General features: G+C 43.2%; 1 protein-coding gene across 4 annotated transcripts in view; it reads right to left on the bottom strand.

Annotated features, from left to right (window-relative positions):
* LOC126161850 (sodium-dependent phosphate transporter 1-B) overlaps window positions 1-19,531 on the bottom strand; it is a 282,548-nt gene that overhangs the window by 171,507 nt on the left and 91,510 nt on the right. Inside the window, exon 1 of one of the 4 annotated variants that reach the window (XM_049917958.1) lies at window positions 6,777-6,802. The exons of the other annotated variants lie outside the window; for them this stretch is intronic. The gene's annotated coding sequence lies outside the window, so the exon portion shown is untranslated. Of the gene's footprint in view, window positions 1-6,776; window positions 6,803-19,531 lie in introns of those variants that run through there. 4 annotated transcript variants of the gene reach the window in all.

The raw sequence follows: 19,531 nt of genomic DNA, 5'->3' as shown, positions 1-19,531 counted from the left end.
AAGTTTCCAATTTCCAAGCGCAATGTGCAGCTTACTCAGAAACTTAGAACCCGCACTCGGCACAGTCTATAGATTAATGACGTCACAGTCGCAATGTGGTTGGCAACTGATTTACAAGCACAGTAAAGGGCCTTACAAACCAACCAAAATATTGGACGTGTGTAGCGATGTTAACCATCCGACGGACTAACTTTTCATATCGGGCGGTTCGTCGGGTATGAGCATCTGACAGCCGACCGCCCCACCCCGTCACCCTACCCCTGCAACCATTACCGCCTCCAAATTTCGCAGGTGTAGGCTATCGCGCCAATCGCCTGACTGACGTTCGTCAGCTGTCTGTACGCGAGAAATATACTCGCACAATAGTGAAATGACAAAGAAGACAGGAGTCTGAGAGTGATAGCCTTAAAATGATAGAATTATTGGAAAAGTAGAGAGACAGCTGATGCCTTTGGGATATTAATTGTGAGGAGGAATAGGGAAGTAAGACCGACTACCTAGTTGCAAATCTACACAGTTCAGTCCAGAGGCCACACGCGAACGGCATATAAAAGAGAACTGAGAATTTTACAGTAGAAACGCCAATCTCATTACAATGAACAGTAGGCAATAGCGTCGTAAATGTTTGATACATATTAGGACTTTGTTTCATTACATTCAGCAGCTCGGAAAGCATGTTTCATCCATTCTAAGATATTTGCGAAAGTCATCCGCTCCCACTCTCTTCAGTAAAATGGTGTGCGCGAATTCCTTTCTTTGCACAAGCCACTTCTTTACAACGCCAAGAAATGCCGAAAGAAAGCTGTGGGCAAACCCTCATACCAGCGAAGGCAATTCCCAGTTTCGCTTCAGCAACATCTCGTGGACCCTAAGCTCAGTGAGCTTTCTGTAAGCAATTCGCTAGTAGCGATACGGGCAGCGCTGCAATCGCTAAGGAAAGTTGGTCGGGGCGTCGTGTATAGGCTGAACGTAAATTGGTCGGTTGGTTAGTTGGTCGGTGCGTGGACATGACGCATAGAGGCCCGCACTTCGAGTAGTCTATTTTGACCAGAGAATCGGTCGTGTAAAACGGGCTTAACTGCCAGTCTGCGGTCTCGAGCAGCCCAGCTGAGGTTGGCGCCGCACGTGGCCGCCGGCTGGCAGCTGGCTTGCACGGGCCGGGCGCGTGGCTCTGCGCAACAGCCGCGGGCCCCCTTGACCTACGTCACCGCTGGGCAACCTGCCACGCCCACAGCATCGCACCTCGCGCTCAGCGCTCTCAATGGCCAACGGGACCCTGCGGCGTACGCACGACCTTCGCCACCATTCTGATCGCTCGTCCTTCCGCTGCTTTTACACCAAGGTGGCTGTTGGCGAGGAGTCTTGACTCCCATTTGGCAGGACGGCGGTTCAAATCCCCGCTCGGCCATTCAGATCTAGGTTTATTCCGTGATTTCCCTACTTCGTTGAAAACAAATGTGGGTAATGTTTCTTGAAAAGACAAGCCGATTTCCATCTCTACTCTTCCTCCATTCGAGTTTGAGCTTCGCCACTAACGACCGAATCGTCGATGGGACTTTAAGCGCTAGTCTTCCTTACTAAGGCATGACAGAGCAGGTCGAACTCTGTGGCTGCGAATTACTTCAAGAAATACAGCAACCAGCCATTATGTATATAGGGCGCTTAGAAATTCCCGTTACAAGCTTCTAGGACTTGCAGAGGGGAATAAGTAATATTTTGAACAGAAAGGAAGAGAGGAAGGAAAATTGGATTTAACTCCCGTCGACATCGAGGTCATTGGAGCACAAGCTCTGTGGCAGGGATGTAGAAGGAAATCGGCCGTGCCCTTTCAAAGGAACCGTCCTGGCATTTGCCTGTAGCGACTTAGAAATATCACGAAAAACCTAAATCTGGATGGCCGGGTTAGACCCGCCGTCCTCCCGAATGCGAGTCCACTGCGCCTCCTCGCTCTGTTTCTGAATAGCAACCCACGTCGGTACACGCACCGTTTCCATCCTACGGCGGCTTCAAGGCAGATGTTCAACTCATCCACTTCTGCTTGAGGAATTTGATTGGGCATGACGCAGTACAGTTATTAGGTAACAACTCGAAAGGACACAACAGAACATCCACTTATTTCAGCACATTTGTTTGTATTAACACTTAAACATTACGTGTATATGAAACTTTTTGGCAGATTAAAACTGTGTGCCGAACAGAGACTCGAACTCGGGACCTTTGCCTTCGAGTCTCGGTCCGGCACACAGTTTTAATCCGCCAGAAAGTTTCGTATCAGCGCACACTCCGCTGAAGAGTGAAATTCTCATTCTGGATTACGTGTTTACATTACTAAAAAAAAAAAAAAAACTGTTCGTACATAAGAGTATTGATGCATTACGACAGCGGCCCGATGTGGCGACAACCAACGTTGTTATAGACATTGTACCTACAAAGCAATGTTCCGATACACACTCTCCATCCTAGCTGGTTTCTCTTCGGTTTCTGGTGCTGCGGCCGCGGAGTGGCCGCGCGGTTTTAGGCGCCATGTCACGGATTCCGCAGCCCCTCCCGCCGGAGGATAGTCCTCCCTCGGACGTACGTGTGTGGGCGTGTGTGTGCGTGCAAGTCTAGGGACTGATGACCTCAAAGCTAGTCCCTTAGGAATGCACACACATTTGAACAATGCGGCATGAACTCGTGCCAGTAGATCTTCCTCTGTCCCTACAGGAGCCTCATGAATTAAATTTTGCCTACGACTCCAAGAGGGCGCGTATTATTTCGGCGGCCTATCCATATTTCACTATATCGACCACTGAGATGTCTCCGTATCGGACGTGAGAAGTGAACTGGTACATCATCATGATGAAACATTTCCTGGCGGATATTCAGTGACAAAGCTTCCCAGGATGGGTCCAATAAATTTTGCAGGAAGGTCACGTATGCAGCACCAGTTGGGTTCAGTGGAAGCGGCCGTGGAAGCGTTACACATTTGAACGGAATCCGTCGTAAACTTAAACGGTACTTTTCCGGTTGTGGGTTCCTAGTCAAAATACTTATGTACCCACACCCCTCTGCAAGTCCTGAAGTTTGTAGCGGGAATTTCCGGAGACTCACAGCTGTATTTATGTCAAGATGCGTTACAGCTTTTAGACCCGTTCAACAGACATGAAACGTTCATATCTTGATCAGTACTACGCTTTTGTAGACTGAATAGCACAGGACAGCGGCAGCGTTCAGAAAGTACGTTATTGATGGTGAAAAAGGTATAAGGCAACGGAAGCTCGTTGAAATCCCGGAACACGACTTGGCATAAAAAAGTAACAATCTTCCATCCATTCCCTCCTGCTTCGTACGAGTTCCGCTACTGGACAAACCTGCCATCCAGTATACAACATGGAAATACTGCCGCAGCAGTTTCCCATTTCGTTACAACCATCTGGCGATTTTTTTTTTTTAATCTTTGACAACCTCGCCAGACAGGAATCAAAGTGGTGCTGACTGTTTACGCTAAAAGGTTCACGCTTGATCGAGTACAACGGTCTGTAAATCTGTAGACCGGCGGGGAAGAAAGGTGTACTGGCCACATGTCCGTCCACCGCAAAGCAGAGTACGACACGGCAGCCAGTGACACCATAGAGCCTTAGTGGCCTGGCGAAGAACTCACTTACAGAATATAACTTTGTAATCTCCACCAAATTCCGACAAACTTATTATATCTTCACTTAGAGAAATAGTGTACTTTTATACGATATTGCAGTGCCTGTGTCATTCCGAATTACTATGCAATATTCCTTCGGACATGCGTGCATATTCGCATTTGCGAATATGGACAATCATCAACTGTGTAATGGAATGACAATGAAAATTGGTGCCAGATCAGGACTCGACCCAGGATTTCCCGCTTATCGCGAGCGGTCGCCTTACATTAGGCTGTCAGAGCACACTACTCACGGCGTGACCCCAACTTCCATATGTTGTCAACCATTACATGTATACGCACTGCAATATCTCCTTTATACGCCGACACTGGGCAATCGACTTCAAAGTAAAATGTGTCCCCTATACGGGAATATACATGTTGTAGACATATGATTGACGACAGATGGAAGTTTGGGCCGGGCAGTGAGTCTTACTCTGTTAAGGCGACGCTCGCGATAGGTGGGAAATGTGGATTCGAGACCAGCCCCAGCAGAAATTTCCACTCTCATCATTCCATTATACAGCTGATGGCTGTCCACATTCGCAACTGCGTATACATTTAATGTATAGTATATTTTTATCTGATTAGCAAGATACTGGCTTTGGTGTAACATTCGTTCTTAAAATCAGCGAGAAACTATACACAGCAGCTAATCGTCATAAGACGAACAGCATCTCAACCTGCAGAAGTATGTAGATGCTAGTATAGGCTAAATAAATAATCTACGTGAATATGGGAGAGTAATCTGACAGTCCACAACGCAGCAAATAAACTTAAATCCGGAGGAACAATATTCACAGCTGGCAATTCCGGTAGGTTTGATCAATACACTGCAATATCGTTTGTTTCTTCGGAAGGATCATCTACAGCATCATATACTCTTACTCCACGAGACAATGCGTAGACGTTTGACTTCTTATTCAAGATAATGACGCACCATCTCGTGACAACACACCGCCATCTGGGTTTGACTTTACTACCTACAGGTCAGATGGCATCGCTTTAGCGATCTATCTTAACTGATGCTATGTTGCTTCGTACCTGACACAAATGCTAAGTTATCACTTCGATTTTTCTGTCTCGCACTTATCTCTTCAATGCAGTTTACACCTTCGTTCAAATTCTGCGTCGAAACGGTAGACACCCTGAGATGGTTCTCATTCTGAAATCACGCTCGGGGGAATCAGTGTTCGAATCCCCGTCCAGCCATTTAGATTTAGGTTTCGTAACTTGCTTGAAGTAAACACCGGTATGCAATATCGAAAAAGGCCACGGTCGACTTCCGGTTTTGTCTTCATTCGTAGAGGCTAGTACGCCATTTTTAAAAATTGCGTCCTCGACGGAACGTTATTCCACAATCTTTAAGCACTGATGTTGAAATCAACCTATCGGCAGAAATAAGTCTTAATTTTTATATACTTTTACTCCAATTCGGGAGAAATATTGGTGAGAATATGTTAAGGATTTTCGTTTTCTGCCGCGAAGAAGCTAGGAAGTCGCATAGGGATGTTTATATTGTGAGTACATTATCCTCGTCATGATATGATCATCGCAGTTAATAGCGTATCTGCTATAATGAGACGTTAAAATGTAGGAACGGACTCAAATCACTACTACTGATAAAGAATCACGGATTAAGTTCATTTCTTCAAGCGATACAAGACACATCGGCTTATGTTGCACGTAATCTGTATACACACTCCTCTCGTACACATATGCACCTTGTACGACACCCTAAAACTTACATGAACGAAGGTGTCCTGCCAATGAAACAAAATCTTATGTTTATGGAGCTAGCACAGACGTTCCTAGAGCATTAACAGTTTTTCCTAAATGAAATCCGTAAATGTTTTTGACAAATGGCTTTGTAAGTGTATGCTGTACGAGAAATTTTAGTGCCGACGAAGATGAGGCCTCTAACTGACTGCACACGAAACGCAATCTTACGCAGAAAATTGCGGCAGTTATACCTGAGACACCTTCCATGACCAACACATAATTTTGCGGCTCCCTTTTGAAGACTTAGGCGCTAGTCACGACGGTACTAGAGATGGATCGTAGTCTCGAGAGTATTTTAAATTCGTAGGTGCTAAAGTGTACAGTTGAAGTATGTGACGTGACACTGGAATCAGTACAGCAATATATTAAACTTGTTTTAGAAACGCAATGGCAAAACAGCAACACACTTTTCTCAAGCACTTATAAATAAAATTTGGCTTCAACTGTGTTAGGTATAGAAGTACTAGCTATTGGTGATATTTGAAAATTTGTGCCGGGTCGGGACTCGACCCCGGATTTCCCGCTTATCAAAAACGGACGCTTTAACAATTAGGGCCGATCTAAACTTCCACAAGTCACTTGTCGACATCCGTATACCATTGTCTCGTCCAGTCGTCATTAAATGCTCTCAGCTATACTCTGTATTCCCGCACCAATGAGAATGTGACTATGGTATATGGACGCAGAGTGACGTACGAAAATCTGGTTCGGTCCTGGCAGCGTGCACGAATAACCTATGGTTAAGGCGACTGCTCGCGTTAAGTGTGAAGTCTGGGTTCAAGTCCCGGTACGGCACAAATTTTTATGTCACCAATAGGCAGTACATCTACACCTAATGCAGCTGAGGCCCAGTTACTCGCATTCATCGAATTTATTTCGAAGTAATTTCGAACGGCTGTCTATCGTGGACACTGGCTGTTCATGCAGGTAATTTTCTCAAAACACCTCCTCGTCAAGACGTGATTCCTGAAACTTTTTATAATAATGGTCGTTTGTAGTAAGTACTTACAACCATTTACGAGGTCGCGAGTTATAGGTTACACTACAAAACTTTGTCAGAGAAAACATGTAATGTAGAAAAAACCTACAAAGATGAAGAGTGGAAGCAAGAAAGGGAGAAGTTAGGAAGAAACAGAACCTGGTGGTTACAAAATCAGTTCAAGAGCGATGTATCCAGGCGTCCAGGTCTGCAAAGTCATCACAAAAATAAAGTCTTGTTAATGAAGCAAAAGAAATGCCGACCGTAACTATGGACAGAGGTTATGGCCATATATATATGATAGACTGCGAAAGCAAGACAAATCAGAACCGCACTTACCACGAGTGGGTAGAAAGCGAGCGAACAGCCGACGACGACTACGTCCTGAGCTCGTAGTATTACATTCATATACCCGGCTGCGAGAGTGCGGTGGAGAGGGGAGTTGCGTAACGCCATATTAGTCAGCTATTCTCCGTCTCACAGTAAAGACTCCGCTGTCTTCAAGACCGGGGGGCCCGTACAAGACGTCACGCAAGTACAAGGGCACGCCCGTCAGCCGGCCTCCCGTGATGTCACGCAAGTTGCAACAGATACGCGCTACTTGCATCACCACGACGCTATCAATTCACACCTGCTGCATCACGATTCTGCACGGCCGCTCATTGGTCAGTTTATAGACGCACGTGTAGGCGGTAGTTCTTTGAAGAGGATACAGCAGCCGAAACGGCACGACCCTTCTATTCATTTCCTTTCTTCCCCCTCTTCCTCAAACAGCTCTATGCGGGAGAAAAGGGCCCTACATACGCGTTCAGCCCTCCTCCCACATATTTTTTCAGCTGTTAAATTTTCGTAGGAAACAGTTACTTTACATGATGCAGCTAACCGCAAGTCTGTCACACACACACACACACACACACACACACACACACACACTTGGAAATCAAGCTGTTTTTATGTGGACATCTTATCTATTATGTGTAACAGATCTGTAGTTTAACTAAAGAGTTGAGATTTCACCAAGGCAATGTGTCATCAAAAATGATGTGTGATATTACTCGCAACAACAGCCCACAATCTTATTATTACATGCACGGTGTCTGGCAATTAAGTCTCACGGGAGACTTATTAGCATCCACAGAGTTATGTATTCGACATTTTCACCCGAAATGAAAAGGAAGTGGAACGTAATCCGTTTCCCATTTTTTACGACACGGGACAGTTACATCCCTTGATGGAGCATGTGCCTTCTTTCGCCGCATTTGCAGGCTAAGCAGACATTTATACTCTGTTTTGTCCACTTTTTGCTAAATCAGGATAGGTCTATGAAAAGCCACGCAGCTGTAGCGCTCTCTCAGGCTGAACAAGGGTCCAAGAGAAGAAGGGCAGCTAACAGAGTTGTCTACAGCTGACTTTGCGGAATGATGAGTAACCTTCAGGCAGCTGGATGCGAACAAAGCCACGATACCCCGGAACAGATGTTTGCATCGGAACTGCCTTGTTACACCATGAACGAATACTTAGAGCCAGTTTCTAATGAATTGCACGTCGAAGAAACCTTTAAACTATTCCCTTGCATCGTCGACTCTCTAAACAGCGCCATGTATCTAATGGTAGCATAAATTCTAAAGACTGCGTCGACTACAGTTGCAACACGCTCCCCTTTACGTTTCATCAGAACTGTTAGCAGCAGACTGTAGTAGTAACGTTTACGGCGCAGTACACTTCCACACAAACACAAGTTAGCATACCGTGATAAGGGAACCTAGTACACACGGTAAATCAAACTTAATACTTCTGAGTGTTTCGTAACTGTGTGGACAGAGTTGAGGAATGGCGTCTTTAATTCATTTTTTTATGAAAATGTTTTCATAAAAACATGTGTGTTCTATGGCAAGGAAAGCATTACTGTTTTGTTAGGACCGTACACCCGTATTATGAGCTTCCAAATTTCTAACCATCGGCAAAACATGTTTAAAATTTAAATAACAGGAATCCATAACAATCTTCCTTCTTTATTTAATGTGAAGAGGACAGTCTAACTTACATAAAATTCCGGAATTCGCATCGCATAGAAACGTTCTCACTAAGATGCATGACTGATGACAGGAGACAATCGTTCCTTCTCTTAATGCAGCATTTTTCATTTTTCTGCTTTATTCCATAAAGTTCACGTATAATTCCCATCCAGAAAGTTCTTCCTCAAATCTCAGGATATGATATCCCTTAGTTAACTTGTTTCAAACTTCCGTGGTGTCTTTCTTACTTTCATCTTGTTCCTACAAATGCTGATACTGTCGCTATTCTCTCTCTCGTTGCGATTTTGATCTTACGAAAGTCACTTCTTCCTACTACTACTACTACTACGCATTACTAATGTCGCTTTGTTTATCCATACCCGATTTCCATGCTCCGAAGACAGACTAACGCATTCAACAATTCTAAATTTTTATTATTTTCGGCTAGAAGACCAACGCACTAAGCATTCATATCTAGCCCATTTGTTGTCATATTAGTGTAAGATTTTCGAATCTCTCTCACTTTATACTGCCGAAGATTTTCTGTAAGCCAGAAAATGTCGTGAAACTACTACTGTTTCTTTTTTCTCCCTTCCACTACCAAGAAAACCGTGCGGATTTTTTGCTTAGTGTCATTTTTCTTCCACCACTGTCGCCAACCAGGCCTTTTTCCACTTTTCTTTCCGCTCTTCTACAGTAATTCAGAAATTTTCAACGTTGAAATGCTATGGTTTCGTCGTGATATGGGACGTTTCGTGAATCTCAAGGTAACACATTGTGTGAAGAGAGAGGGACGAGAGGGATACCCTTCGCCAGGCCTAGAGTTCCACCTATGCGGTGCATTATTGAAACCTATGCATATGAGGCATGAAACTGAACGTGAACCATGATTGCAGTCAGTCTGTTGCAAAACATTTCGGTGCTGTCTTGACATTTCTGGTCGTCTTTTTCGATCTTTTACTAGTTTATGACTCACGGTGCAACGAAAATTCAGTTTTTAATAACAAGGTAGTGGGGGTGAAAGTACGTATATTTGCTTTTGCGAAATATTTTTTTAAAAGAAATTGCTGCAACATATCGATTAGACATGAATACCTAGTTTGGCAACACTGTGTGAAAGTTTCGTTGTTATCTAGTAATTAGATGAGTAATATAAAATTTTTTCTAAAAATAATTTTGCGTACTCCTACCCCATGGCGTGGGTTTCACCCCAAACTAAAGAAAATAAAAGGAAAAATTACGAACTATTAATTTTTTCGGCAAATTCAAAAAGTAAATGTAAATGATCTCAGAGCAACGCGGAAAAAAGATTTATCGATGGAAATGCAGTACTGCACTACTGCTTGTTCTACCACCAGTGAGGAAGTTTTCGTGAATCGCCCGAGGTGCCCACTACCCATGCCGGTTTTAAGACATTTTCTTTAGGCTCCTCTGAAAACCCGGTGGAGCTTTGGATGCTTGCTCCTATTTTCAATAACGTCAAGAGCTTGATGGTAGAGTGGCTCTGTTAATGGCTCTCCAGCTAATGTTCTCGGTCGGTCGAAAGAAAAACTGCAGAAATGTTTATTTACGTTCTCTAAGGTGAATAACGAGGCAGCTAAGGAACATAAAAAAAAATTCAATACGCTAGAAGGGACTACACAATATAAAAGTACAGGTTATGGGGTAAAAGTTTGCAAATAACTTCTTGATGGGGTAAAAGTACGCCTTGCGAAGTTTTACCCTGTTACACCTGCGTACTTGTACCCAGTTCTGCTATTATCTTAGGCAGTCTACAGATAACACACAACTGAAGTCGTGGAGCTCGAGGAGTATATTTGAAGTCTATAGCTGCCAGTTCCGATACTGAGTATCTAATTTTTAAATAGATTTACGTTCACCTAACAATCAAATCTATACAAATATTACATCGAAAACGTACAGAAGTGTCTTAACCCATTTCTTACAGCTGTAAGCGTTCGAGTGCCTCGAAATTCTAGGAGACAACTGAAGAGATGACGAATACGCTGCCTTACGAGGGATTGGTGAACTTTTGCTCTACGGACCTGAAAACTTGATGGGTACTCTTGCCCCCACCGATCCCACATGGATTCAAAAACTAACACGTTAAACAGAAACTCGCTATATTATCAACATCAGATTCGCCAACGTTCTATTTGTTTGTGTGTTAAGAATTCTGGAAAATTACAATTATGCTTGTTTATTTTTGATTAGTGTTTTTCAAAATGGCTCTGAGCACGATGGGAATTAACATCTGAGGTCATCAGTCCCCTAGAACTTAGAACTACTTAAACCTAACTAACCTAAGGCCATCACACACGTCCATGCCCGAGGCAGGATTCGAACCTGCGACCGTAGCGGTCGCGCGGTTCCAGACTGTAGCGCCTAGAACCGCTCGGCAGTGTTTTTCACTTTCAATTTGATGGCCTAAGTTTACGTTACACGAAACAAACTCAGTAACCGAAAGTGTCAGCGTTTAAAATCATCTGTTTCAAGGTGAAGGAGGAGCGAAAGTAGTAAAATACTGTTTACTGTTGTTTTTCAGTACCAGCTGCTATTACGGCAGATTACAAAATTTAATGTTTCATATTACTACGTAAATGTGACTGTTCTAACTTCTAAACAACTGCTTGAACAATTGACTTACATGTACTTGCTTTCAAGCTCACATTAGAAGTATAATGTAACGGCAGCACAGACATAAGAACTGCGCTTAACCGGATTTCTGGGAAGGGGAGCTTGTAGTTCCGTTTGCTATTTCCATTCTCTTGGCACACTGCCTGGCTCTTGGGCCGCAGATGGAGTTTTACAAAACTCGCAACTTCTTTGGCAATCAGCGCCACATAATTAAGAGTATTATTTATTTTGCATCATTTTCTGAGATGATTCAGCCCCACATTCGCTACTGTATGTGAGCGGTTAAAACTGCTAAGTTCATTGTGTCTCAAACCCATAACCATAACGTTGGGGGCTAGTTCGCTGCCAATTATGTCTTGCGAGCACCCCTCCAGAACAGACTCCTACCTCGAATGTATCATTCGCTTCTTCCTTCTTACCAATATCTGTAACTTAAAGGATCGTCCTGATCCAAGGTAAAGCCGTTGCATCATTGGCCCCAGTGAAACTTCCTGGCAGATTAAAACTGTGTGCCGGGCCGTGACTCGAACTCGGGACCTTTGCCTTTCGCGGGCAAGTGCTCTACCAACTGAGCTACCCAAGCACGACTCACGCCCCGTCCTCGCAGCTTTACTTCTGGCAGTACCTAGTCTCCTACCTTTCAAACTTTACAGAAGCTCTCCTGCGAACCTTGCAGAACTAGCACGCCTGAAAGAAAGGATATTCGAGAGACATGGCTTAGCCACAGCCTGGGGGATGTTTCCAGAATGAAATTTTGCTTGGGTAGCTCAGTTTGTAGAGCACTTGCCCGCGAAAGGCAAAGGTCCTGAGTTCGAGTCTCGGTCCGGCACACAGTTTTAATCCGCCAGGAAGTTTCATATCAGCGCACACTCCGCTGTAGAGTGAAAATTTCATTCTATTGGCCCCGGTGTTAAGATTCAACTTTTGAGCGACAAAACGGAGATGCACGACATACCGGCAGAGGTCTGTGTTGCCAGACGTCCTGATTTACGATATAATTTTAAATGTCCCGCCGGAACTGGTTCTGTTGCGTTTTGTAATACCACAACCCCTTTTGGGATCCTTTATCCTATTCCAGTCTCAACTCCACTCTCCCGAAGATGGCATATGTATAATAATAGTAATTTACACTAATTTAAACCATTGTTTTGACATTGTTTACGTTGTGTCTCACCAGTATAAGGAAGGAAGGAAACATGTTGGATTAAAAACAAATGTACCGTCATAATTTACACACGATACAAACTACAGGCACATGATAGGAAAAAAATTGCTATTGTAATTATGGAATAATTAACGATTACAGTTCCGATTTTTCTTCAAGGCATCGTGAGACAGCTATTTTTGTGTCAGACATTGTCCGTTCTCCTTACAGTAATATGACACGATGATTCTTCAGTCAGAATCAAACTTGCTCATATTCTAATTGGTTGTAGTTAACAGAACTGTAATTACGACTAAATAGAAATGTAGAATTTCACTCCTACAAAATTTAATTAATTGAATCTAGGCCTATAGTTCAATTAAACTAATCGCTCTGTTCACCTGAAAATGATGGGCTGATTTTACTTTAAGTTAGCAAAATAATAAATGCAAATTTACGAAATATACTGTTGCGATGATAAAACATGTAATTAATTAATAGAAACAGATTCCTTCCTGTTTTTATATGAAACGGTTCACTATTATTCCATGTAATTTTTTTTGTAATTTGGGAAGACGTAAAAACTTTGTTAAATATGCAAAATTGAATATGTAACAATAACAGCAATTCTTTAAAGTAATATAAAGGAAGGGGATTTGTACGTCACCACAGGTCAGTCTTACGTCAGTCTGACTGAATTTTGTGTCAACAGCATATAGCCAGACTTGGTACGTTCGCTGCCGGTCATCTAACGTGCGAAATAAATTTCTCTGTGAACAAGAATTGCTGAAACTTATTTACACCATTACATGATTCCCATGTGGCGATGCAGTAACATCAAGAGGAACCTACGGCAGCATCAAGAAGCAGCACCGCGGATTACGCAATATACGTATTATTTTTTTGGTGGAGAATATCCGTCGTAAGACGTAGTATATTGAACAATGTTTTTATTATGTTAAGCAACGACACACATCCCAGACTTGACCACAAAAACATTTTCGCCACGTTATACTACAGTACTTCAAACTTGTTCGATTATTATTGCAAAATCTTTCGCGCTACAGCTGGTAAGTACCTATTGTCTAAGCACGTATCGCTTGAAGATACGAGTAGCTCTGCTATTAGTCTATGATAGCGCCGGGCGAGGCCGCTATTCATCTATTCCCATCCTCTCGCACGGCGCCACACTTCTGTTTGCCTCTGTGTTTTACGTTCTTCGATTTATTACCCACCTCACTTACTTTCGACACTTATCTTGAACATTTTAGTAAGTTTGCTACCTTGTGTAAATATTATGTCAACGCGTGTTAAAAATACTGGAAGGATTTCTTAATTCCATTCTTGATAGTCATCCTAGTTTAAAGCTTCATTTATTGTTTTGCGGGAACTGTTGAGTGTTGAAAGTGTTACGCTTGTTAATTATTTCTGAAACTATACACAAAATGCTCACCAAGTTGGGGGAGGGGGCGGGGGGTTGCTCCTGAAGTAGGTTGTGCAGGAGCAACAGGGAGGGAAGTACCCCCACCATAAAGGGGCACGTGGAGTCTGACGGCTCTGAGAGCCAACTGTACGCGGCGGAACGGAAGATGGTAGAACCGTTGTCGTAGCGGCGGCGTAGGTTGACGTCATATGCACAGGCAGGATGTGGCCTCTCATATTTTCTCTCAGCGTCAGTGATGTCAGTCGGTCCAGGGTCTTGTATTCCATTATTTTTCTTTCTTTCTGGAGAATCCTGCAGTCTGGCGAGCAAGGCAGATGGTGCTCTCCGCAGTTTGACAGATGGGAGGCGGGGCACAGGGAGTATTGGGATGTGAAGGACGTCCACAATCCCGACAGGTGACGCTGGAAGTGCATTGGGAAGACATATGGCCGAACTTCCAGCACTTAAAGCACCGCATCGCGGGAGGGATGTATGGTTTTACGTCACATCGGTAGACCATCACCTTCTCGGGTAATGTGTCACCCTCTAAGGCCAAATGAAGGCACCGGTGGTAACCTGATTATCCATCGGACCCCGTCGGCCGCGCCAGACTAAATGATCACCTCGCCCCTCTAAATTGGCGCGCAGCTCATCGTCAGCCTGCAAAAGAAGGTCCCTGTGAAATACGACACCCTGGACCATATTTAAGCTCTTATGCGGCGTGATGGTAACAGAAACATCCCCAACTTGCCACAGGCGAGTAGTGCCCGTGACTGGGCAGAGGATGCTGTTTTGATGAAGGCCGACCCCGACCGCATCTTGGACAAGCCCTCCACCTCCCCAAACTTATCCTCTAAACGCAAAAAAAAAAAAAAAAAAAAAAAAAAAAAAAAAAAAAAAAAAAAAACCTGAGGTTTCATAGACAAGAAAGATTCCCAATCAACTCTCGTACATACGAGGTACTGGGGTGAATAAGCTCTGCTGCCATCCTTAGCCTGGCGTTCCTCCGATGGTGTGGCGAGGGAGGGGGGGGGGGGGAGGATGATTTGGGGTCATATTTCTTAACATTGAATTTAGACCTTGATCGCTTAGAGACTGCTGGAGTTTGACCACCAGCAAGAGATGACGTACTACACTTCATGGCATGTCATCCGCCCTGATGCCACTCTGACCAGGGGTCCTCCCCACGGGCGCCACCCAACCGCAGCAAAGGCCACCTGGCAGGATGGCCATTGCCGGGAGTCTTGATGCCCCAGGGTGATGGGCATCTACTCCTTGGCATACGTGGGGCGTTAACGGCGCAGGCATCAGCAGAGAGATCCCCATGTGGTCAGGGGGCTACAACCAACGGGGTACATGGCGGCCCCACCACAATGGACTGGCTACCATGCTGGATATGAGGTGCAAAGAAGTTCATGTTCATTGTCGGCACAGAAAGTGACTGAATAGTGCAAGGTGGGAAACGCATCCAGGAAGTTGTCCCCGTCCAAGAGATGGAGAATGGGTGGGACTGCAATGACGCAACGAGAAAGTGGGCTAAAGATCTCACTGCACGATGGACACTATGCACCATGTAAGGCGCCCTTCCCAACTGGCTTGCTCTTCGGGAAAATTTTAAAAAATGGAGGTCAAACCCTACTGGGGATCATCACATATAGGCCGACAGATGAGAGACTCCTTTTAGTTGCCTCTAACGACAGGCAGGAATACCTTGGGCCTGTTCTAAACCCCCGACCTGCAGGTGGAGAGATGTATGCACCCCCAAATTTGATAAAGAGTGAGATTTTAAACTGCACTGATTTTTTTAATATGTAAAATAAAAACGGGTGTTGAATACATTCTTCATTTAAATATAATAAAGACCAATAAATCCCAATTTTTTTTCATTTGTCCAGGATAAAAGAATGAAATACCGCTATTATGCCGAACTGAAATTTGTTCCTTACAGAGTTAAAAAAAAGCTGACAACATTAGTTACGAGTTGAGTCTCACTCGCAAGGTCGTTTCCCGGGAGTGGGAAGGATTCCACGACAGATCAGACATTCAGACACTACGCGTAACGTAGGTCACATGGTGAAACTCAGTGCCACGGTCGTTGTCGTATGTGCCTGTAGTTGTCAGACCGAAATGACACCTACCGTGGCCGGTAATGGGCCATCGTTGACATTACTGAAATTGAGGTCAGTGCGGCAAGCATCCAAAGCCACCGGATTTTCAAAGTCTGCCTTAAGAAAACATCAATGTCCAGCAAAGTTAACATACTGTTCACAACACTTAGTGCAATCGTGACGTCATTTTGACGTCACACACTGTGCCGAAGATGAAAAAAGTTTTCTATCGACTTTAGTGATCGTTCGGTTCACAACACGCGGAACGAACATGACTTTCACAACAATAACATACAGGTGAAATAGTGAGAACTTCAGATTATGCTTTTTCTTTGCTACAGTGTAGCTAACCGCGAAGTTACGTCGTTTATAAATATGTGAGGTTCTGCATCCATGTGGATTGGGCTGTTTTTCAGGAAGAAATTAGAGTGTTTGCAAGAAATAACTCCGAAACTTAGTGAAAAAGCTTCACTATTTTTCCTAATATGCCTTTATCAACCTCGAGAGAGACGGCTTACTGATTTAAAAGAAATAATCGAAACCCAGTCAGTACTGAATCCAATAACATATATTCAACAGTGTTCTATAAGAGAGAGAGAGAGAGAGAGAGAGAGAGAGAGAGAGAGAGAGGTTGGGGGGGGGGGGGGGAGCGGGGAACTTAGAGATAGAACTTATTTGAATAACGTCTAGTATTTCCGAATGGTGAGCAAGATGTGAAAGACAGTTGAAATACCCTCAGCCTTCAAAAAGAATATAATAATTCCAATTCCAAAGGAAGCAGGTGCTGATACGTGCGAATATTACCGAATTATCAGTTTAATAAGTCACAGTTGCAGAATACTAACACTAATTCTTTACTGAAAAAGAATGGAAAAACTGATAGAAGCAGACGTAGGGGAAGTTCAATCTGGATTCCAGAGAAACAGCAACACGGGAGGCAATACTGACCCTATGACTTCTCATAGAAGAGAGGTTAAGGAAAAGCAAACCTACGTTTATAGCATTTGTAGACAGAGAAAGCTTTTGAGAATGTTGACTGGAATAGTCTCAAATTTTAAAGGTGGCAGGGGTATAATACACACAGCGAAGTGCTATTTACAATTAGTACAGAAACTAAATTGCAGTTGTGTGAGTAGAGGTGCACGAAAGGGAAGTACTGAATGAGAAAGGAGTGAGGCAAGGTTGTAGCCTATCCCGATATTATTCAATCTGAACATTGAACAAGCAGTAAAGGAAACAGAAGAAAAATTTGGAGTAGAAATCAAAGACCAGGGAGAAGAAATAAAAACTTTGAGATTTGCCGATGACATTGTAATGCTGTCAGAGACAGCTAAGGACGTTGAAGAGCAACTGAACGGAATGGACAAAGTCTTGAAAGAAGGATGTAAGATTTACATCCACAAAAGCAAAACAAGGGTAATGGAATATAGTCCATTGCTATCGGGTGGTAATGATCGAATTAGATTAGGAAATGAGATACTAAAAGTAGAAGATGAGTTTTGCTATTTTGGGCAGCAAAGCAACTGATGATGGTCGAAATAGAGATGATATAAAATGTAAACCAGCAATGGCACGAACAGCGTTTCTGAAGAAGAGAAATTTGCTAACATCGAGTACATATTTAAGTGTAAGGAAGTCTTTAATGTATTTGTATGGAGTGTAGCCATTTATGGGAGTGAAACGTGGACAATAAACACCTTAGACAAGAAGAGACTAGAAGCTTTTGAAATGTGGTGCTGCAGAAGAATGTTGAAGATGGGTAGATCACATAACTAATGAGGTACTGCATAGAACTGGAGAGGAGAAATTTGTGGCACAACCTAAGAAAAGACCGGTTGGTAGGACATTCTGAGGCATCAAGTGTGCACCAGTTTAGCACTGGAGGGAAGCAGGAGAATGGAGGTTGCAGTAGTTACTCTGAGATAAAGGGGCTTGCACAGGATAGAGTAAGTATAGAGTAAGCAGAAAGCTGCATCATCGTTTAAAAACATGAAGGTGAAAAAAATTTTCGGATGCGGCAGGACGTGAACCCACTATTCAGCTACGCTGCATACCGTGGCTCTACAATTATAACCACTACCACCACAAAGAGCTAGCGAAAGCTTGCATTTTGTACTGTAACCTAGACCTCAAGAAGGCTCTAACCATCAACAGGTCCTTACATGACGTTTAATCATAACTAATCGTATCAAGACTGCCTTTTTTTAAAGTCTTGTGTCATTTCCTCAAAACAGCGTACTTTCATTACACGCAAGTTACTATACGAAATTACGGAATCCAATATAGTATTTGCCAACCACCTTGCATCGACTGTTAACGCAAGTCGGTATCAGGTCCTGTGGTCTATGTGCATGTGACGTCAAGATGACGTCATGTTTGCACAAAGTGTTGTGAACTGTAATTTCCATTAACAAAGCCGCTCTACCATCTTTTTGAGGTCATTGCGACAAGCATCCAAAACCACCGGATTTTCAACGGCTGCCTTAAGAAAACATCTTAAAACCGGCGTAAGCAGTGGGCGCCTTGGCCAATTGACAAAAACTGTCTCACTGGAGGAAGAACAAGCAGTAGTGCAGTATTGCATTTTCCTCGATAAAAGTTTTTTCCGATTTACTGTCGGATCATTACGACGTTTACTTTTTGAAATTGCCGAAAAAGTAAACAGATCCAAATTTGTTTTTTTCCATGTATTTATTTGTAATCCTTATTATTTTCTTCAGCGGGGAGTGAAAGTACGCATTGCACACTGTTGCCCCACGCCCATGTACTCTTGGGATAAGAGAACGCAAAACGATTTTTACACAAATCTTTTATTAATCCTCTAAAATAATGGGGTAACGACACTTTTGTAAGATGTTGCCAAGATGTCAGACTGGTGCTGCGAGCATAACTGGCATGATGTTGCCATTTTCTTTATGTGTGAGGGGCAATAAAACCACCTGTGCTGGGCGATCGGACACACACAATTCTGCTGCTTGTATTGCAATTCAAGATAATCACTCCACATCGTAGTACTATTATTGGTCTTTGGCCGGTTTTATCTTAATCGCTGGATCAGGTGATAACGTTGCCTGAACTCCTTTCAATTACTACACTATCCCCGTGCCCAACGCTTAGTGAATCACTAAGACTCCATATCGCCATAATAAATACGGACTGAATATGCAAAAAAGCGAAAGCTATGTTGTCTTGAAATCTATTATGCATTTTGCAAATAACATTAACTATGCTGAATTTATGTTTTTGGAGGTTCTTTCATAATACAGAAGACGACGAGTACCTAAGTATTTGCCAGACCATGCCTAATTCAGAGGAGATTTAACTTATTTGCAACATAGCCCAAATTTTACCAACTGTGTGAGCATTTTAAATGCAGACTAATAGTTATACGCATAGTTATGCGCATAAACGTTCCTAGGTAAACAGGAGAAGAGGATGGAATATTTCGTGCGCAAAGTAAACTTCGAGAATTGCAAAGGAAAAAATAAGTCTCAATCCGCAGAATTTTCCTTCTCTTTTTACACACTGTTGTTCTTGAGAGTTACTTGGCGACGTTTTGTTGCTATCAACTAAAAGCACATCATGATTATATGCAGCCACTAATCTTCGTGATTTTTTTCTGTCTACTGCTATAGAGTCAAGAAATTTTTACTCTGTGCTTGCTTCTCAGTTACTCACAGTCCAGAGAGGGATCTAAAATTTTGCAACATCACACACTGACGGAAAAAATTCCAACATCAGAAAGTAACGTAGAGTAATTAGATTTC

The sequence above is a fragment of the Schistocerca cancellata genome, chromosome 2, assembly GCF_023864275.1.
Source record: "Schistocerca cancellata isolate TAMUIC-IGC-003103 chromosome 2, iqSchCanc2.1, whole genome shotgun sequence".
NCBI lineage: Eukaryota > Metazoa > Arthropoda > Insecta > Orthoptera > Acrididae > Schistocerca > Schistocerca cancellata.
This window is presented reverse-complemented; position numbering and strand designations above follow the sequence as displayed.